Source organism: Humulus lupulus, chromosome 2, assembly GCF_963169125.1.
Source record: "Humulus lupulus chromosome 2, drHumLupu1.1, whole genome shotgun sequence".
Taxonomy (NCBI): Eukaryota; Viridiplantae; Streptophyta; class Magnoliopsida; order Rosales; family Cannabaceae; genus Humulus; species Humulus lupulus.
This window is the reverse complement of record NC_084794.1, coordinates 145,078,731-145,101,284: the sequence shown is the minus strand read 5'-3', so window position 1 is coordinate 145,101,284 and position 22,554 is coordinate 145,078,731.

The window sequence follows — 22,554 nt, the reverse complement described above, 5'->3', positions numbered from 1 at the left end:
GTAAGTAGATCATATCGTAGATTGGCAAATCAGTGTAAATCCGGTGCACTGACTAATCTTAGGACTAACTTATTTTGAACATATAATCATATTTATATTCCACTATGATTGCGTCACTATAAATAAGATTAGCTATATGCTCTGAATTTAATAGAAGTTTATATTAAACAAATAATCATGAAAATGAAACATGTGAGCAAAGTGATTGACCAAGTCAAAAAATGATTTCTATTCTTTTATTGATAATAAAATGAGATTACAAAGAATTTTGGTTTTAATTAGGGCATAAAACCCCAACATCAACAATTTCAATACATTGTGATAGCCAATCCATTCTTGCTAGGACATATAATAGTGTGTACTATAGGAATTTTAGACACATTAGTCTAAGACATGAATATGTGAGACAATTGATTCAAGATGGAATCATATCAATCTCATATGTTAAGATAAGTGAGAACTAAGCGGTTCCATTTACAAAACCTCTTGTGAGAAGGTTAGTAATTCTACTTCAAAATGGATGGGACTAAAACTCCTAGAATAAAATATTCATCCATGATGGCAACCCAACTCCAAACTTGTAAACATCAAGGGAAAGAGTTCAATGGGTAAGAACAAGTCATTGATAAGTAAATAGTTGCAACACTAAAAACTATGGTGAGTTTTATCCAAGATGGTTATTATTGGTTACTACCGAGAAAGGGTTAAGTCTAGGGCTTTTATTGAAGTTCAATGGAACAAGCATCTATAAAGGTAGCAAAGATGATGTAAGAACTTCACCTATGTGAACTTAGAGGTGGTGCTGCCTCTCATGGGAGTTGGAGTTTCTCCTCGGAAAGTTCATGAAGGGATGAGCACATTGCCATATGAGTGCTAAGGCAAGAAAGTGGGAAAACAAAAGGTCTACTGGAGCTGTGTGAGGTACTACAAGTTTTATCATAAGGAATACTTGGTTCAAGCTTTTAAGCAATCAATGATTTCAAAAAGACTTTGTGGTACTTTCACAAAGGCAAAGTTCAAGTCGAAAGACACTTTACTTTAGGCACCAATACTCCTTTGAGCTAGAGATAGAAGCTTGTATGTAACCAAGTGGGGGAATATTATGATTGGTTAGATACAAAAGATAAGTATTGTTACACAAGCTAGGTGTAAAATACTTGATAGTTACACATAGTGAAGATGTGAAATCGGAGATTCAATTGTAGGCACTTACAAACTGTGGTTTTGGGTCCAAAGTGATACAATGAGATATCTAAGGAAGCCCAAAAAGTATGGGGGCATTTGGAGCAATTTTAAGGTCCCTCGTGGGGGGCTCTAGGCAGAGAGGATTGTGTTGCATCGCCTCCTTGGAGGCATTGCATCGCTTTCCATTCAAAGGGATTTGAAATCCCCAGCAAGCAATGCATGGCTTGTTGGTAGGTGACGCATCGTGTGACGTGTCTGTACAACCATGTGTTTTAAGCTCCTAATGATGTGTCAAAAGTCTCTAATCTTATTGGTTAGACCTAATGATGGTGCCTACTCTATAAAAGGGTTCTCATAGAGTTTTGGAAGACTTGATCACTCTCTCAAACCCCTCTCTAACCCCTCTCTCTCTCTTGCTTTCAACATCTCAAGTTTTTTCCAAGAAACTCATAAAGAAAGTGCTTGACTTTGTGAGTTCAAATGCTTGTTTACTTCCAATTCCCATTTTATCTTAGAAAAACCTCAAGCATCTGTGGAGGGCCAGTAAATAGAGAATTAGGACAAGGATACACCTCATGTATAAGCCTAGATTGTGTTTTCGCAAAGGAAGAAGAAGAAGTTGTAAGGTGTTCTACAAGTTAGGGTTTCAAGATCCAAGAAGACACAAGGGTTTGAATATACTACTAGGGCTTGCATCATCTATCTTAATCTTTCTTTGGTCTTTGTCAATGATATTTTTGTGTAGTTTCTAAATATTTTGGTGGTGTAATCTCACTCTCCCCCAACACCGATTGTTACCCTTGTTGGAATTTTTATATTGGAAAGGTTAGTACTGAGATTCAGTTCTCCACTATAAATTGTATGCATGCTTAGGTGCACTAGTAGGCGCCCTAATTTTATTGGCAACTCCCTGGTTGGCTTCTAGGGATTAATAGTAGTACGTATCTACTGGTTGGTTGTGTATTTGTAAGATGTTACTTCTGATTTTCTTGGTCAAGTTTATGGTTGGTACTGCCATGATGCTTAGACATTCTTGTATTGTTTTGCTTAGGGTCTGGATTTTATTCAAAACCCTAATTCTGGTAAGTTATCTGATTCTAAGTCAATGACTCGGTCATTAACCCTCAGTTGATCTGTTTGCCTTCATGATTGTAGATGTTGTACTTAATAAGCATTATCACTTACCTAGTTGTTTCATGTTGTTGGTAAAGGTAAGAGCAAGGGGGAGCAGTAAGTGTTGCAGTCTGTCTGCCGGATGTCCACATGGCTCGTCCTTTGGGGATATGGTCTTTTGTAAAGGGTGTTTTGTGTAACGTTTAATACTTTTGGTCTATTTTGAATGTGAGAACAATTATAATGTAGTATTTTAAGTATGTGTATACTTTTTTAAAAAAGTTTTTTATATGGATTTTTATGACAGTAATAAATGAAAATCTTTTATAATTTTGTATTATTTTTAGTCATGTATTTTCGAGTTTTACATAAATCATCAAAATATATATATACCTATGTGTGATATCAAATAATTAGACTATATAGACCAAAATATATACCCTAAACAATATATAAATTTATAAATATATTTATTAAAGAGCATCAAATTACTATAGAGAAAAATATATATATATACTATATAGATCAAAAGAAATATACTATAAACAAAAGTATATATACTTGTAAAAAAAAACACCAAATAGTTATATTTTACACCAAAATATATATTATAAACTAAAATAAATATATTATAGACTAGAATATATATTCTATATAAATCAACTAAATATATTATAAATCAAAAAATACATATACACTTATGATAGAGTATCAAGAATGTATACATTATACTAAAACATATATACTATATATCAAAATAAATACACTACGTGCAAAATTATATATACGTCAAATATCAAACATATATAAACATAGATTAAACCATATATGTAGATTAAACAATTATAGGCCTCACATAAAAGAAGAAGGAAACATTTTTATTCTCAATAACTCAAATTTTCACTCACTTTATTGGCAAAAATAAATTTATTGTTGTAATCTCTTCCACAAAATAATTAGATTTTATTAACCGTTCAATTGTGCAAGAAGACGAAGATTGAATTCTTTATAAGTTATCATTCTTCCTAGCAAAATTTCATTAATTTTTGTAGTTTATTCAACATATTTGGCTTAAAAAATAATGCTCATACATTCAAAATGTCACTTTAAGCCAAGTGGAAATGACGTGAAATGTGATTTTTTTCTTCTTAAGTTTGATAAATCCAGAGATTTTAACTTTGTGCATTTTTTTTTATGGCTTTTCAGTTTTTTTTTTATTTTTACATTTATATGGAATTTTTTCCCCATATTTTTGTAATATTATATATGCAATACTATATTTCTTTTTTATACAGTTTTTGTAACCAATTGTAATATGTTTTGAAGTTATTTTTATAAATATAATATTTTTTATTATTCATAGTATATAAACGTTTTTTTTCTTTTTTTTATATATATTATTTAAAAAAAATAAACAAAAAAATTGAGATAGTGTCTCTTTAGGAATGTCATGCAAGTACTCTAGTGAATTGTAACTGGTTACAGCTAGATATGGAAAAAAAAATCTAAAATATAACCACTAAATAGAGGAATAAAAAGAAAAGGAAAGAGGTGGTGATCAGTTACACCGATGAAAAGAACAAATGAATGGTAACTGATTACTAAACCAGATCTAGGGAAAAAAATCAATTCCGAAAAACAAAACAAAAATAGATCTAAAAAGAAGAAGAAGAAGAAGGTGGTAACCACTTACCCCTATTAAAATAATTATTGAATGGTAACTTGTTACTAAGTCATATCCAGAAAAAAAAAATATGAGAAGTAGAATAAGAAAAAGAAGGTAGTAACCTGTTACCCCTATCAAAATAATAACTGAATGTTAACTAGTTCCTACACCATATCTTGAAAAAAAAAAATTAAGTTCTAAAATAGAAAAGCTGATATGAGAAGAAAGAGGAGGAGGTGGTAATCGGTTTCCCCTATTGTTTACCGAGTTTTTCGGAAACGAATAACTAACAGAATAATAAAAAGATAAGAACTGTAGAAATGCTGAAATGTAACTAAACAAACAGTGTTTTTACGTGGTTCAGGCGTTAACAAGCCCTAGTCCACGAGTCGATGTTATTATACTTGGAAAAGGTTACAGTAAGATGGCTGGTGCACAAGAACTTCACACACTCACAATGTTTCTCTCGGGTTCTCTTGAAGAAGATGAAGCTAGAGAGATTTTGGTAGAGTTTTTGCTATGTGATCTGTTGGTCGTCCCTCTTCTTGTAAAATGAAGGGGTCTTTATAGCTAGGGTTTCGGATTAGGGTTTTTCTCTACGTACATGAGTCTTAATTACACCAGCCATAAATAGGGGATACAATTACTGTAGTCGCATGGCTACAAGACTCTATGTGGGTATATTTACGTGAAAGTATGGGGAACACACAAAGTCAGCCGTCTTTTCCAAGTTGTCAGCGGAACAGTAGGCGAAAAGGTACCCTTAGGCGTGCTGGGATGTGTGCGGCTTTGACCTGACGGGCGTGTCAGGCGGGATCCTGTGTCAGACGGATATCATTCCAAATATGCCTTCTCCCGGACTCGACCCTTCGGTTTTGTTCTGTGCGAGGCACGGAACTGTTTCCGCGGAGACCACTCGAAGAGCCTCTCCTGGAAGGGGCCTCCCCGAGGGGTATCCTTCGGGAGTCCGGGAGAGTCGACGAGTTTCCGTGTTGTGCTTGCTTGGAAGAGTAATCCGGATACTAAACAGGAGAGGCGAAGCCTTTCTGTCCATCCGCGAGCTCTGGTCACCCTCCGTGAAAGACATCGATAATTCTGCTTCCCCGAGGTCATCAATCTAAACGCTATCCGGAAATCTGGATAACATTTACCCCCCAAGGTCGCGGAGCTTTGAGAGATCCGGGAGCTTGTACAATCGGTTTCTTAGACTAGGCGAGGGGGCACCTTCTGTGTTCCCGGAAGGGTTCCTTTTTCCCGCCTGAGTATTAGTATGAAAGAGAAAAGGAATTTCTTCTGTTTGAGATCAAGTACTCAAGTGCGGCAAGGATCACGTGTCATTCTGGGAATGGTTCTGCGACCAAGACGTGTGCGTGAGGTGACTGGTTGAGGATGCGTGCGTCAGTCATCTGACTAATGATTTGACGGTTTTTAATGGTACTCAGGGCCCGAGGTGGTGTAATGATGGGAAATAAATACTTTATTCCCATCCGAGGAGTCATAAATAGGATCGTCGCTTCCTCTCCAGCCATTGGATCTGACGCACACGGAATGGGAAGATCAGGACCGTCCACTTGAGGAATTCGAAACGGCTTCTTCCCTGCTATAAAAACGAGGGAAAGGACCTTTCTTCCTCTTTACGCTTTCAGATTCTCCATCTTTAGGATTTTCAGATTTCCAAACCTTCGAACTCTCAGGCTTCCCAGCTTACGTTCCCCTGAACTTGCCATTTCTTTTGGTAAGTATCTGGAAACTTTTCTTTTTGATTTGGCAGTGGGTTTATTCCCCGAAGTTCCTGGTTTGAATCGTCGTTCATCTTTGCAGCTTTTACTTCTCGCGATCGTGCTGTGCATTGATCCAGTTATTTCTTCAACCTCCAACTACCCGAATATCAGTAAGTATTTCTACTTTGCTTTTTCCTTTCAGACCTTAGGTTGTTGGTAGTTGTTAGAGTAGAGGTTTCTGCCATTATTGCTTATGTGCATGCGTGAATAGGGCTTTGGTAGACATGTGATCGATTGTGAGTCGATAAGTAGCCTTTTCTGCATGCTTCGGTGATTTGCGTTTGGAAAGTCGTCCCTTGTTTTGCTGTTTTAGGGCATAAGCATGAACGCCTTGAGGGTGTCTTTCTCTGGAAAAACACTTCTTTTGGTGGGCTTAGGCTCGGGGTCTGAGTCTGGTTCCTTGCTGTCCTTCGGGTGGCATGGTGCCAATCCCTCGGTAAGCTCGGTGGGAGCCTCTCCAAGCAGTTTTCGGGGAGGGTCTCCCCGACGCCTTTGATACCACTAGGGTATGACAAGGGTGCTGACTGCTTAGAGTGTTTTCTTCTTTCTTTTCTTTTGTCCAGTGACGAACATCTCGAAGGAACAACTTCTTGCTGCGGGGGAGGCTGATTCTGCCCAAGAGAAGGGCTCTCCTGTTGCTGGTGGAAAGGGGAAAGGAAAGGCGAAAGTGGTCGCGGCTAGCCCACCAATCTCCAATAGCTCCATCTGGGAGATGGACCAAAAGCCGAACCTTTTCAGGAATTATGGCATGCTGGAGCTGTATTCCTCTGAGGCAGGCCTGAAGAACATCCCAGGCCTGATGTGGCACCGTCTGTCGGTGCTGGGCGAGTCAGCTAGCCAGAGTCACGAGGGCTTTGGTGCCTGGAGTTGGGCACACATAGTGTGTGGGGCGCACTTGCCCCTAAGGAGTTACTTCGCCAATTTCTGTGTGAAGGCGGGGATTGCCCCCTTCCAGTTAATTCCTCCCAGCTACAAGCTCTTAGCAGGGTGGTTCATCTTTTGCAAGTCCCGGAGACTGGAAGCTCCTACCCCGGAGGAGGTGCTGTACTTCTACGGGTTGAAGTCTCAGCCTATGAGGGGTCATTCAGACAAGGTGGGGTTTTACAGGCTAGAAAGGCACCCGGACGTGATGTGTCCCACTTGTCATACCGCGAGGGTCCCGGACCTCCGGGAATACTGGTTCCTGACGACTGGCTTCCCGCTGAAGAGGGTGCCTGCCCTATCTTTGGACTTCAAAATCCCTGGTAAGCGCTCCTTTCCTCTCTTTTTCTACTTTGTTTCTTTGCATTTGATTTGCTTTTTGGGAGGATCTCTAACGCTTGTATTTGATTTTTGCAGAAGTCGTTCCGCGGACACCTCGCTGCGCGGAGATGATAAGGAGGTCCAAGTTCTACGAAGGGCTTTCTGAGGAAGAGTTGAAAGTGGAGGGACTTGTGACCTCCGAATCGTTGAGGGAGTATGGGTTACTCGCCTCCTTCCAAAATATCGAGCCATTAAGTGGTAGGGGGCAGACTCAGGTGTCGGCTGACATCCGGGAGCAAATTGCCCTGGAGCTGTCTAAGGTGATCACCCAAGCAGCTCGGGACGAAAATACTCTATCTCCTAGTTGGGCGGAGAGGTTCCCCGACCCCCAGCCGGAGGAAGAGGAGATCGAGGCTCGCCACGCCGCGGCTTACCCTAACGAAGGGGCTCCGGGGGCTAGTACCTCCGGGAGAGGTAAGACTAGTTTTCGATTGATCCACACCCCCAGCCTGTCTGAGGTTTCTCGGACCTCTTAGATGGGGTTTGATCCCCGTTTCCTTAGGCTAGATCCGCGTAGGATACCTTTCGACAGGTACTGCGATAGGGTAGATGAGCTCCTCTGGTGTCTGAGTGATGGTAGTCTGCCAGAAGGTGTCATCATGGTTGACCCTTCTTCTCTCAGCATGTCATTCCCGGACTTCAAGGAGTACGGGAGCTTCCTGGAGCATGAAGCGATGTTTTGTTTTGCTCGGGGAAGGCCATCCACGAATCTCGTGCATGGTCGTCCCTTTCAAACTTTTCTTTTTCTTGTTTCTTGTTCCCTGCTGGCGGGCTTGCTTGTGCTTTTATGTTGTTGATTGTCTTGTCTTCCGCTTATCTTCTTTCTCATCGCTTGTTGGTTCGTTAACCTTGCTTTGTACGTTTCTTGCAGAGTATCCTGAAGCCAAGATGTTGGGGAGGGTTACTTTGCTTATTAAGAAGGCTGCCACCAGCCAAGACCCGTCCACGGGGAAAGGACGGAAGACCAAGGCTGGTAGGGGAGGTAAGGCTGCCTCCCCCAAGAAGACAAGTGGCGAGGCGCAAGCGTCTCCGAGGGTAGAGAAGTCCCCTGCTGACGGGCCTTCCGAGACTATGATGGTCTCGAGTAGCAGTAGCGACGGGGAAGGGCTTGTGTTCCCCGTGAGGACAACTGGGGTGAGCAAGCGTCCCGGAGAAGATGCTGAGGGCGCTAAGAACAAACGCCTTAGACACTCTTCTCCCGGTCGAAGGCAACAACAACAGCAACGACAGCAATCACAACTACAACAACAGCAGCAACAGGAACAAGAGAGACAATCACCAACGCCGCAGCAGCAGCAACAACAACATCCAAACCAGCAGCAGCAACAAGGGCAATTACTTCTGCTACCGCAGCAGCAAAAGCAACAGACCGGGGCCTTAATACCCCGGCTGCCTCCTCCTCCAGCCCAAAGGGGGTCCACCCTTCCGGGGTCTCCGTCTTCTCAGACAACCAATCTTCCCCTGCCTGGCCTGAAGTTCCACTTTCCGCGGAAGCCAACCAGTTTTCCCGCTGCTCTCCTGGAGGGTGTAAGACGGGCCGATAGTTTTTTGAAGAGGCGGTTAGAGGCGGAGAAGGCCGTTACTCAGGGAAGGGCAGATAACTTGTCTGCCGTGAAGAGAGCTGAGCTGGCCGAGGGGGTGAGATCTCTTCACCCGGCCGGAGCGGTTCTGGATGGTCCAGCCTTGGAGAAGAGGCTGGTGCCTAGGCTCGGACGTGCATTGGCGCCGTTCGGAGCTGAGATGATGGAGGACATGGCCCTGAGCTTATGCGAGCTCAATTCTGAGAAATGGGCCATCAGCAGCAGCAAGGATCCGCTGTTGCTGACACACGCTGTGAAGCAGCAACTGTCCGGGGTAAGCCGTCAGTTGTTATTTTTTGGGATCACCTGTCTTTTGGTCCTGCTTTAGCTCATTCTGTTGTCTTTCCTTGCAGGCCTCTATGATCGCGGAACGCTCGTTCCGGGAGGTTGGTGCAGCTCTGGTTCAGCTGGAGGAGAGCCAACTGGCTCGCCAGGCCTTGGAGGCGGAGAAACAGAAACTGACCCAACAGGCCTTGGGGGCTTCGGAGAAGATTGATCAGGCCCGGCGCACGGCTGAAGAAGAGGCGGAGAAGAAATATCTTGCCAAATATCAAGAGTACCGGGCCAAGGCAGAGAATGAGTTTAGACAGCGGTCGGATGGGATTAAGACCGAAAACTCCAAGCTCCGGGAAGAGCTGTCCCAAGCCAAGGTGGAGAAAGATACCCTGGAAGCCCGCTTGCAATCAAAGAACGATCTCCTCCTTAAGCGGCAAGAGGAATATTCCACTCTTCAAAGTAAGCTGCACGAGGAGGAGCAACTCCATAAGAGGAGCAGGGATCTCGTGTCTATGCTTCAGCTGGGGCTCGCCGAGAAGGATAAAGAGATCGGGGCTTTGCAATTCACTGCCAGGGGGCATGTGACCGAGAAGCAATCCGTGCTGAACCAAAATAGGGAGCAGCGCAAGGTGATTGATTCTCTTAAGGGGGAGCGGGATGCCTCCAAGGCCGAAATGGAAAAATTGAGGGCCCAACTAACTGTCGCGGAAGCACAGCTGGCAACTTCCGAGGCGGAGCGGTTGAAGGAGAAGGAGGATGCTGAGGTGATACTGAACAGGACTATTAATATATCGCATGTGGTCCTCATGCATCAACTCTGGAAAGTGAACCCAGAGGTGTTAGGCTATCTGGGAGATGATGCCGAAGCCATGAGGGAGAAGCTACTCGTGTGGGATCAGGGCCCAGAGGCGTACGTCCAAACTTACAACATTGACGAACGTGCTGAAGCTCCTGAGGCGGGAGATCCCGGAGAGGCGGGGACCTCTGAACCTTCTCATGACCAAATTCCTCCTTCCAATGAGCCGACTCCGCCAGCCTCAGCTGAAACAGATGCCCCCGAAGCTGCGGTCGTGGACGCTGTAGTTACCCCCAATGCTTGAAGGGGTTTTATCTTTAATTGTTTTTCATTTTGAATTTTTCATTGCGGACACTTTTGCCATAATCATAGCATTCTCCTTTCTTTTCTGCCGAGTTCTTTATTTATCTTTGCGCTTAGGGTAGACATTTATACGGTAGAAACTGTTGTAGGGGCGTATGGGGTTTTGGTTCCAACAGCCAAAACCTATGCACTTCCCACTTGAAGCTTTAACGGATGATGTCTTTTCCCACGTAGTTTCTAGGTTACGAAGGTTTCCTGGTTCCAACGGCCAGGCTCCTTTCACCGTACTTTATCTTTCCTGAGGCAAATAGCCAATCCCGGGACTTGTAGTTATACTGTTCGCTGGGATTGCTAAGGTGAGTCGTTCCATTGTTTGGAACGGGAGTTCTTTTGGTGAGCGTCGCTAGACTTAAGGTTAGATCTTTGCGAAGCAAAACTAACTGTTGTTGCGAACCTCATGGTGGCTGACTTCAGGGACCTGGCATGGAGCCCTGCGAGGCTAGATCCGCGCGAAGCAAAGCTTTAGAGCGCTCGCGGATCTTGCCCTCTTTTGCCTTGCGGGACCCGGAGCTAGAGCTTGCGAAGCAAAGCTCTACAGCGCTCGCGAATCTTGCCATCTTTCGTCTTGCGGGACCCGGAGCTGGAGCTTGCGAAGCAAAGCTCTACAGCGCTCGCGGATCTTGCCATCTTTCGCCTTGCGGGATCCGGAGCTGGAGCTTGCGAAGCAAAGCTTTACAGCGCTCGCGGATCTTGCCATCTTTCGCCTTGCGGGACCCGGAGCTGGAGCTTGCGAAGCAAAGCTCTACAGCGCTCGCGGATCTTGCCATCTTTCGCCTTGCAGGACCCGGAGCTGGAGCTTGCGAAGCAAAGCTCTACAGCGCTCGCGGATCTTCCCATCTTTCGCCTTGCGGGACCCTGAGCTGGAGCTTGCGAAGCAAAGCTCTACAGCGCTCGCGGATCTTTCTGCAAAGGACTTGTCAAGGAGTTGGGGGTGTTTTGGCGTAGCTCTATGAACGTGCCTCAACCCCCAGTCCCGTCCATCGTTGGGCTACACAGGAGATAATTCTCATGATACATAATGGCAGGCATTTCCATGGCAATTTTCACATAAGCACATAATGCACATATGACACGTAATGCAAGCATGTTCATGGCAACAAATAAACCTAAGCTTAACAATTTAAAAACTTCAAACACAATGCTAGCACATAAGTGGTGTTCTGTGTACGTTTTGTTCAAGGGGTGTATGGCTATGCCTTAGCCATGTATACCCCCCAAGTGAGCGTGGGGTCTGGACGTCTCCGGACCGCGTGGTCACTTGTTAAAACGCAGCTTTGAACATAGGGATAAAAAGTGCAGTAAAAGTGGAGTGAATCTCTCCGTGTTTCATTAAATTAGCCTGCTAGGCGTTAGTTTTTACAACAGGGAGGATTATTTCCACATTTTTCACTTTTGTTATTTTCACCAAGGACTTCCGACTGGATGGTCCGGGGCCTACTGGTAGTAACGGCGGAGGTGCTCCGCGTTCCAGGCGCGCGGGACTTTAGATCCGTCGAGTCTCTTTAAGTGATACGTCCCATGGCCCACTTTTTCTTGGACTTCGTAGGGGCCTTCCCAGTTGGGTCCGAGGACTCCTACTCCCGGATCCTGCGTAGCAGGAAATACTCTCCGTAGGACAAGGTCCCCAACTTCGAATGCACGGCTATGGACTCTCATGTTAAAGTGTCGGGCTATCTTGCCTTGGTACATTTTTAGTTGGACCTGCGACTGCTCCCGGAGCTCTTCGATCATGTCCAAGGACTCCTGGAGGAGGGCATGGTTCCGGGTAGGATCGTAGGTGTCTTGCCTGTGAGAGGGGATCATAGCTTCTACTGGGATGACGGCCTCGCAACCGAAGGTCATGGAATAAGGCATGTGCCCCGTCGAAGTTCTCTCTGTTGTGCGATAGGCCCAAAGTACTCGCGGAAGTTCTTCCGGCCAGTGAACCTTGCAGGCTTGGAGTTTTTTCTTCAACGTGGTTTTTAATATTTTGTTTACAGCTTCCACTTGTCCATTAGCCTGGGGTTTGGCGACTGCGGAAAAGCTTTTGATAATTCCATGCGAAGCACAGAAGTTCGTGAAGTGTTCACTGTCAAACTGCTTTCCGTTGTCGGACACAATTTTCCGTGGAAGCCCAAAACGACACACTATATTCCTGATGACAAAATCCAGTGCTTTTTTTGATGTGACCGTGTTCATAGGTTCAGCTTCAGCCCATTTGGTGAAGTAGTCTACCGCGACTATGGCGTACTTCACTCCACCCTTTCCAGTGGGGAGGGAACCTACTAGGTCAATGCCCCAAACGGCGAATGGCTAGGGGCTGGTCATTAGGGTAATTTCCGTAGGCGGCGCTCGCGGAACCTTGGCGTACCTCTGGCACTTCTCACACTTCCTGACATAATCCACACAATCCTTCTTCATGGTGGGCCAGAAGTATCCTTGTCGAAGGATCATTTTGGAGAGGCTCAGCCCGGAGGTATGATCGCCACAGAAGCCTCCGTGAATCTCATGGATGATGGTGCTGACTTCGGTTCTGGCAGCACACCTAAGGAAGGGTATGGACAACCCCCTGCGGTAAAGCTTTCCATCCATAACCACGTATCGGGGAGCTTGATACTGGAGCTTCCTTGCGTCAGCTTTATCAGTGGGGAGTTCTCCGGTGGTGAGAAATCTGAGGATGGGTCCTATCCAGGAGTGGGAATGGTCGATGATGGCGTTTATCCTTCGCGTCTCAGTACTGGGGGCTTCTAAGTGCCCGATGGGGACTAAGCCATACTGTTCAATCTCCGGGTCCGTTGCAAGCTTGGCCAGCGTGTCCGCGAGTGAGTTCTGGTCCCGGGGGACCTGGCGGATTTGGTAGCCTTTGAAATGCTGCAGTAGGTCGCGGGAGAGAGACACGTAGGCAGCCATCCTTTCGCCTTTCGTCTGGTATTCCCCGGATATTTGGTTTACCACAAGTAGGGAGTCGCTGTACACTTCGATCTTTTGGGCTCCGACTTCTCTGGCCAGTCGTAACCCAGCTAACATGGCTTCGTGTTCTGCCTCGTTGTTGGATGCTGGGAACGCGAAACGGATGGCGCTCTGGAGCTGATGCCCTTGGGGAGATATTAGGATGACCCCCGCTCCAGCTCCTTTTTCATTTGAGGCTCCGTCTACATAGACCTTCCAGGTGGGAAGTTCCGGGACAGGATCTTCTGGGAGGTCATTCATTCCCGAGCATTCCACAATAAAGTCCGCGAGAGCTTGACCTTTTATGGAAACACGCGGTTGGTAGTGGACGTCGAACTGGCTCAGTTCCATGGCCCACTTAAGCAATCTGCCAGAAGACTCGGGCTTCTGCAGGACTTGTCGGAGAGGGTGGTTGGTGAGTACTTTGATGGTGTGCGCCTGGAAATATGGCCTCAGCTTCCATGAAGCGATCAGCAAGCAGAGGGAGAGTTTCTCGATCATCGAATATCTGGACTCGGCGTCCAATAACCTCTTGCTTACGTAATACACAGGGAGCTGGATACGGCCATCTTCCCGGACGAGAGCGGCACTTACTGCGTGCTCAGTCACAGCTAAGTATAAGAACAACGCCTCTCCTTCGACAGGCTTGGACAGAATGGGAGCTTGGGTTAAATGTTCTTTGAGGTGTTGGAAGGCTGCTTCGCATTTGGGGGTCCACTCGAACTTCTTGTTCCCTCGCAGAACATTGAAGAAGGGGATACACTTGTCAGTGGCCTTGGATACGAAGCGGCTGAGAGCAGCTATCCTTCCGGTAACGCTCTGGACATCCTTATGCTTCCGGGGGGAAGGCATATCTATGAACGCCTTTATTTTCTCAGGGTTGGCTTCCACTCCGCGGGAGCTGACAATAAAACCGAGGAACTTCCCAGACGAGACCCCGAAAGTACATTTCTTTGGATTTAGTTTCATCCCGTACTTTCGGATCACGGCGAAAGCTTCCTCAAGGTCGTTACTGTGGTCCCCGGAGGTCTTGGACTTTACCAACATGTCGTCCACGTACACCTCCATGTTCCTCCCCAGTTGGTCCTTGAACATTCTGTTTACCAGACGCTGGTATGTCGCCCCAGCATTCTTCAAACCGAAAGGCATGACCACGTAACAGTAGACACCCTTATCCGTGAGGAAGCTGGTGTGTTCCTGGTCCGCGACATGCATCTTGATCTGGTTGTATCCGGAGTATGCATCCATGAAGGATAAGAGTTCGTACCCGGAAGTAGCGTCTACCATCTGATCGAATCGCGGGAGAGGGAAACAATCTTTCGGGCAGGCCTTGTTTAGGTCCGTGAAGTCAATGCACATTCTCCAGGACCCATCGGGTTTCGGGACCAGAACTGGGTTGGCCAACCACTCGGGATAGTGCGACTCCTGGAGAAAGCCTATGGACATCAATTTGTCCACCTCAGCTTTGACGGCTTCGGCTCTCACTGGGTCCAGCGGCCTCCTCTTTTGGCGAATTGGAGTCGCAGATGGGTCTATATTGAGTGCGTGGCACGCAACATTGGGATTAATCCCCGTCATATCAGCGTGGCACCATGCCAGGATATCCTGATTATCCTTCACAGTGGCCACGATCTTATCTCGAACGGCCGACGGCAGGTTTTTCCCCACCTGAATGACCTTGGTGGGTTCTCCCGGGTTGAGGATCACCTCTTCGACTTCCTCCATCGGTTCTATTGCTTTCTCGATTCCCACTCTTGGGTCGAGTTCGTCAAAGTATGCCTCCTGAGCACCCCCAGTTTCTGGCAATACTTCCGCCAAAGGAATGGCAGCAAACGTCTCTCGGACCGTGTAGACGGCTCGGACGGAGACGTTATAACAGCTCCGTGCACTTCTTTGGTCTCCTCGGAGGGTGCCAATACGCCCATCATCGCATGGAAACTTCAAGCATAAGTGGCGTATCGAGGTTATGGCCCCACAATCGATCAGGACCGGTCGGCCTAAGATGGCATTATACGCCGTGGGGCAGTCGACCACCACGAATGTGCTATGCTTGAAGGCACAAGCGTCGCTTTCTCCTCTGAGGGTGACTGGAAGTTGAATTTTGCCTAATGGCATGAGTGCGTCCCCATTGAAACCTTGAAGCTGGATGGGGCATGGGGCCAGGTCCGTCTCGGTCAATCCGATCGCGTGGAAGGCCGCTTTGAAGAGGATGTTCACAGAGCTTCCGTTATCGATCAAGATCCGTGAGACCTTCTTATTGGCAATCTGGGCTTCCACCACGAGGGGATCGTTGTGGGGGAAGTGCACATGTCGAGCATCGTCCTCCGTGAAGGTGATGGGAAGATCCATCATTCGGGGACGTTGAGCAGGTGATTGGACCAAAGCGCACATCTCCTCGGCGTGCTCTAACTCCTTCAAGTACCTCTTCTGGGAGTTGCGGGTACTTCCGGCAAGGTGTGGTCCTCCGGAAATGGTGGCGACGTGTCCGTCAATGGGTGGCGGAGCAAGGCCGGGCGGATATGGGTTGCCTGGTCCTGGAGCCAACAAGGCAATGGGCGCCGGAGCAGGTGGAGCAGGAAGTGCTGGGAACTGAGACCCGGGAGCTTGGGGGTGACCGGCTCCAGGAGCGCTAGCGGCCCCCCTCTGTCCCGGGGAATATGCAGCTCCGTGAACTACCCCCTGTCCGGGATAGATAATGGGTATCCTCACCCACTGACCGAGGTGTCCCGCTCTTGCCAGGGACTCGATCTCATCCTTCAGCTGAAGGCACTCATTCGTGGTGTGCCCCACGTCTCCGTGAAACTCACACCTCTTATTGGAGTCTCGCGGACGCCTTCCTCCGTGAGACACTTTCGGGGGCTTCCTGTAGTTGACCATATTACAGGTCGCCTGATAGACATTCTCTCGCGAGTCTATCAAACTGGTATATTCCGTGAACTTGGGCTCATAGTCCTTTCGGGGTTTCTTTGAATGGTCTCCCCGGTTGGAGTTTCTTCCGCTTCGTTTGCTTCGCGATTGGCTCAAATTTTGTTCTGGGGCTTCCACTTGCGGCTGCGGCATGCCAGGAGCGATACTACATCTGGTTTGTACTGCTCCGTACCCAGAGAAATGGGTTTGACTCGGCGTCTGAGCAGACGCGGAAGGCCCATATACACTTGGAGTGAATCGGGCTCCTGGAAGCGTGAGGGCTGGTGCGGGAGCTTGCGAAGCAAAGCTCGGCGCAGTCACGGAAGGGGTTGGAGCCGGGGGAACTCCAAAGGCCTGCTGGTAGGCATCCTCAAGGTTGATGATTCCCTGAGCTTTTGACATGAATTCGGACAGTGTTTCTGCCCGTCTCCTTTGCATTTCCCCCCATAGCAGGGAGCCGACAGTAAGGCCCGATTGAAGGGCGATCAGCTTCATGTCATCGCTGACCTTGGTTTTTGCAGCAGCTTCCATCATTCTCTGAATGAAAGCTTTGAGGTTCTCAGTGGGTTGCTGCTTGATGTTGGTTAAGGAACCAACCTCCATGGCGTGGTCGCGGGCAGCAATAAACTGCCTCCTAAACGCGGACTGTAGCTCCTTCCAACTGTGGATTGATCTGGGAGCTAATCTTTTCCACCAGTCCTCCGCGGACTTGGTAAGGGTGAGTGAGAAGCACATGCATTTGGCGTCCTCACTGACACGCGCCACTTGCATCATTTTATTGTATTTAGCTAGGTGGGTACGCGGGTCTGTTCTCCCATCATATAATTCTATGTGAGGCATTTTGAAGTTATCCGGGAGGGACGTTTCCGCGATCCTCCTAATACATGGTTCCGGGTCTTCCTCCTCAGAATCTGACAGGGCCCCACTTTGCTTCCGGACCAGCTTGGTCAAGGCAGCAATCTGTTCCTCGAGCCTCTTCGTATCACTTTCCGGGAGGTCACGTCCCCGGAGCTTGTCATTAATATGATTTCGGAGGTCATCTCCGCGAGGCCGGGCCTTTTCCCCTTTGGCCTTTTCATACTTGGCCTCCAACCTTCTTCTTAGGTCCACCGTGGACCAGCTATCTTCGGAGTGCGAGTTCGCAGCCCGACCGTCCTGATTGACGGAATCACTGGGGCGGTTGTTCCTTCCCCTAGGCCTGGGTGCCTTAGCACCGGGCCCTTTAGGCACAGAGTGCCCCCTTGGGGCTGAAGGACGTCTGGGCTTAGGAGCGCCAGAGACCTTCTGCGCGCGGGGGGGGCAGTCGGCCTGGTGATTCACGCCTTTAGGAGGTGTAGGGGCGTCAGCGCGCACAGGCTCTCCAACTTTTTCTTTGCCCTTGTTGGGGGCGGCTTTGGATGGTCCAGCAGCGGGTGGATCCGGCATGGGGGCGTCAGCCCCACCTCGAACAGAGGCATCCTCGTCCGAGTCGCCTAGATCTCCGAACTTACTTTGGAGGCGTTCCATCATGCGTTGCATTCTTTCAGAGACGCGCTCCTGCTCAGCAAGCTTGGCCTTAGTGGCCACCAGTTCTTCGGCTACTTGGACCAGTTCTGGGTCCTTCTCATAGTAGCAGCCGTCCTTGTAATAACCGTCTTGGACATACTCTTCTTCGTCTTCTAAGTATGTTGTATCTTCGGTACTGACCTGATCCTGGCGGGATGTCGGGTCTTCACCTTGGTAGTCTAAGGGTTCTCTTTGCACCACATCTTCCATCACGGTATCGGGGTTGACCGTAGCATTTTTGTCAACAGCGGATTTTCTCGTAGTCACCATCTCTTTAGTACGAAGTGAATACAAAAAACGTACACAGAAAAAGAGCTGACTAACAACTTCCTACAGCTCTCAATGAAAGCACCAAAATGTTTATCGAGTTTTTCGGAAACGAATAACTAACAGAATAATAAAAAGATAAGAACTGTAGAAATGCTGAAATGTAACTAAACAAACAGTGTTTTTACGTGGTTCAGGCGTTAACAAGCCCTAGTCCACGAGTCGATGTTATTATACTTGGAAAAGGTTACAGTAAGATGGCTGGTGCACAAGAACTTCACACACTCACAATGTTTCTCTCGGGTTCTCTTGAAGAAGATGAAGCTAGAGAGATTTTGGTAGAGTTTTTGCTATGTGATCTGTTGGTCGTCCCTCTTCTTGTAAAATGAAGGGGTCTTTATAGCTAGGGTTTCGGATTAGGGTTTTTCTCTACGTACATGAGTCTTAATTACACCAGCCATAAATAGGGGATACAATTACTGTAGTCGCATGGCTACAAGACTCTATGTGGGTATATTTACGTGAAAGTATGGGGAACACACAAAGTCAGCCGTCTTTTCCAAGTTGTCAGCGGAACAGTAGGCGAAAAGGTACCCTTAGGCGTGCTGGGATGTGTGCGACTTTGACCTGACGGGCGTGTCAGGCGGGATCCTGTGTCAGACGGATATCATTCCAAATATGCCTTCTCCCGGACTCGACCCTTCGGTTTTGTTCTGTGCGAGGCACGGAACTGTTTCCGCGGAGACCACTCGAAGAGCCTCTCCTGGAAGGGGCCTCCCCGAGGGGTATCCTTCGGGAGTCCGGGAGAGTCGACGAGTTTCCGTGTTGTGCTTGCTTGGAAGAGTAATCCGGATACTAAACAGGAGAGGCGAAGCCTTTCTGTCCATCCGCGAGCTCTGGTCACCCTCCGTGAAAGACATCGATAATTCTACTTCCCCGAGGTCATCAATCTAAACGCTATCCGGAAATCTGGATAACACCTATCAAAATAAGAACTGAATGGTAACTGATTACTAAGCCATATCGATGGAATAAAAGATCTTGGAAGTAAAAGAAGAAGAAAAATAAGGTGGTAACCGGTTACCCTGTCAAAATAACAACTGAATAGTAACTGATAACACACCATATCTAGAAAAGAAAAAAAAATAGTTCTGAGAAGAAGAAGAATGGCTAGACGACCGGCAACGACATAGTGGATGGCGGTGCGCAAGAGAAGGTGGTGGCAACTAGTGAGGGGTCGGACTCATGAGGCTCTGTGACTAGTGTTCTTTAATGACAAAGAGAGGGGCCAATGAAAAATAGAGGCCCTGTGCCGTCGGAAATGGAGTTGGTGAGTGGGAGGCCAGAAAAAATGGAGAGAATGAAAATAGAGTTGTAGGAAAGAGTTAGAGAGAGAGCAGAAAGGGAGAAATTGAGTTTTGTGTTGTATTTTTTTATATTTTATTAGATTACTATACTTTTAATTATCTTTTAAATTTGGTGACAAAAGCTAAATGCTCACAAATATAAGAATTAACTTAATTTTTACCATATTTTTGCAAACTTCTCTTCATCCAATCACATGTTAACTTCGTTTCAAATTTAGCAAACATTAGTCAATTGGAATGCAGTGTTACGATTTAATAAATTTAATATTAATATACCTTCCCTGAAAATATAAATGTACATACATTCAATTATTCGTATACCAAATTTTGAATTCATGAACAATTTAAAACATCCATGCTAAAAATTCCTAACTACATTCTTACAAATTAATCATTAAAAAAAATACAGGTTAAATAATATTTTCTAAGTAAAATAGTGATTTTTTTCATCAAATCTCTAAAATATAAAATATAAAAAATGTGTAGATAACAAAATTTTTTTGTTCTAACAGTTTTTTATTTTTTTTTCCATTAACTTTAACGGAATATTTTTTATATTTAACAAAATCTATATATATATATCTCTTTATTACAATATCATAATCTTCTATATTTAGAATATGTATATCATGTGTATCTCTTTGTGATTTGGTGATCTTTGTGATTTGGTGAATGAGTTAATAGCCATAATTCTAGGGTATATAGATAGTTGTAGACACATTTTAGCTTGTAATATTGTATATATATATATTACCTAAAGGTGAATGAAAGAGAGCAAGGAAACACATTTTACCAACTTTGTCATGGTACCAGAGCCCTAGCAGCCTAGCAAGCTCACACCATCTATTTTTTTCTCTTTTCCTTCATTACCTCGACAGAAACAAGAACTCCACATATTCCATATCTCTCCATCTCATCTATCATATATCCATATACCATATATCCCATCTACCGTTCTCTCTTTCTCCCTTTCATATATATATCTATATATATATATCCATATCCATATTCCCTCTAATCTACCAACCCAGAACCCACGAGCATCTCTCCATCTATATATATATATCTCAAAAAAAAAAAAAAAAAAAAAAAAAAACCCAACCATCTATTTTTTTCAATATGGCTGATGATGGAAAAATCGATCCCCACTCTCCCTATTATCTTGGGTCTGGGGATCAACCCGGTAATATGATCACCCATGTGATCCTCTCTAATGACAATTATATTGTATGGGCACGTGCAATTAAATTGTCCTTGAAAGCTCGCCGAAAGTTTGTGTTTGTTGATGGGACAATCACTAAACCGACGGACAAGAAGAAACAACTTGATTGGGACACTGTCAATTCTATGCTTGTCTCATGGATCATGCGGACTCTTGATTCGAAATTGGCGACCTCCATTCCTTTTCATGATGAAGCCAAACAACTTTGGGATTATCTTGAGAGACGTTTTTGCGTGGCCAACGGTCCTCGCCTTCAACAATTGCGAGCAGATATTACCAACTGTAAGCAAACTTCGACTATGTCTATTGATGATTATTACACTCGTTTGATGGGATTGTATGATGAATTGGATCGTCTCAAACCTCTCCATGCGTGTGACTGTGGTAAGTGTACTTGTAATCTTGCTGGCCGGTTCGCTGCGGATCGAGAGGAGGAGAAACTCCATCAATTTCTCATTGGCATCAATGATGATTTATATGCCACGGTACGTTCTAATTTGTTGTCCACTTCTCCTTTACCTGATCTCGATCGTGTGTATCAAGCATGTCTTCAGGAAGAAAAGTCTCGGGGTATTGCTCGTGACAGAGCGGACAAGGAGGAAATCCATGCGTTTGCTCTCCAAACTACATGACCCAAGGCTCGTTTTACTCGTCCCGATAAATCAAAATTGTATTGTTCTGTTTGTAAGCGATCGGGTCATGATGACAGTTCATGTTTCAAAACGCATGGATATCCAGATTGGTGGGAAGATCGGAATCGTGGCGTCCAAGGCAGTGCACGACCCCCTGCACAACCATCTCTTGTGCCTCCTCTGACTGCTCCTCGTGGTCGGCCCAAAGCCGCGGCCACCACGGTCGCTACTGCCAATGCTGTGGCTAATGGTGGGAACGATTCAATGGCTTCCTCTCATGGGCCTTCTAGCATTTCTTTGCATGATCTGAAACCGGAGCAGGTTCAGATTTTATTGAATATGATAAATAATCGCCAGTCTGATCAGATGATGGGTGAGTTCTCTACTGTTTCCTGGATTCTTGATACTGGTGCTTCTCATCATGTTACTGGCACTGAATCATGTTTGACGGACCTTCATCCTATTTTGCAATGTTCTGTTGGGTTACCTAATGGCGCACATGCCATTGCTACTATGGCTGGGCGCGTTTTGTTGACTGATGGGTTGATACTTGAGCATGTTTTATTTGTACCACAGTTCCATTGTAACTTAATCTCAGTGTCACAATTAACTGATGATTCTAAATGCATTTTACAATTCACTGATTCTTTATGTGCTATACAGGACCTACGCTCGAGGAGTCTGATTGGAGCCGGTGAACGTAAGGATGGACTCTATTATTTTCGACGGATTCCTACAGTGTGTGCGGTAACGGTTCCAGAGATTTCAGATTTTGAGTTGTGGCATCGTCGTCTCGGGCATCCATCTGATAGAGTCGTCAAATTAGTTCCTGCTATTTCCTCTAGTACTTCTCAAAAGAAATTGAATAAAGCATGTGATGTTTGTCCTCAAGCAAAACAAAAACGTGATAGTTTTCCTGTAAGTGATAGTAAAGCTTGTCGAACTTTTGAACTTATTCATTGTGATTTATGGGGCCCCAATAAGATACCCTCTTCGTGTGGAGCACATTATTTTTTAACTTTGGTGGATGATTTTTCAAGAGTTGTATGGGTTTATTTATTGCGTTCAAAAACAGAAGTTTATCAAATTTTTTGTTCATTTTTTGCTATGATTGCCCGTCAATTTGAAACACATGTCAAATTAGTAAGAAGTGATAATGGTACGGAGTTTCAATGCATGTTAGATTATTTTGATACAAATGGCATTATTTTTCAAACCTCTTGTGTTGGCACTCCTCAACAAAATGGTCGAGTGGAACGAAAACATCAACATATTCTTAATGTGGGTCGTGCTTTAATGTTTCAAGGAAATCTTCCTATTACTTTTTGGGGAGAATGTGTGCTTGGTGCAGTGTATCTCATTAATAGAACTCCTTCTGGTTTACTCCAAAATAAAACTCCCTTTGAAATTCTCTTTGGCCACGCACCTGCCTTTGATGAACTTAAGGTCTTTGGTTGTTTAGCTTTTGCTCACAATCAAAAGGCTAAAGGTAATAAATTTGCTCCTTGAAGTAGGAAGTGTGTTTTTATTGGTTACCCACATGGGAAGAAAGGATGGAAATTGTATGACCTTCAGACTGGTGACATCTTTGTTTCCAGAGATGTCAAGTTTCATGAAAATGAAT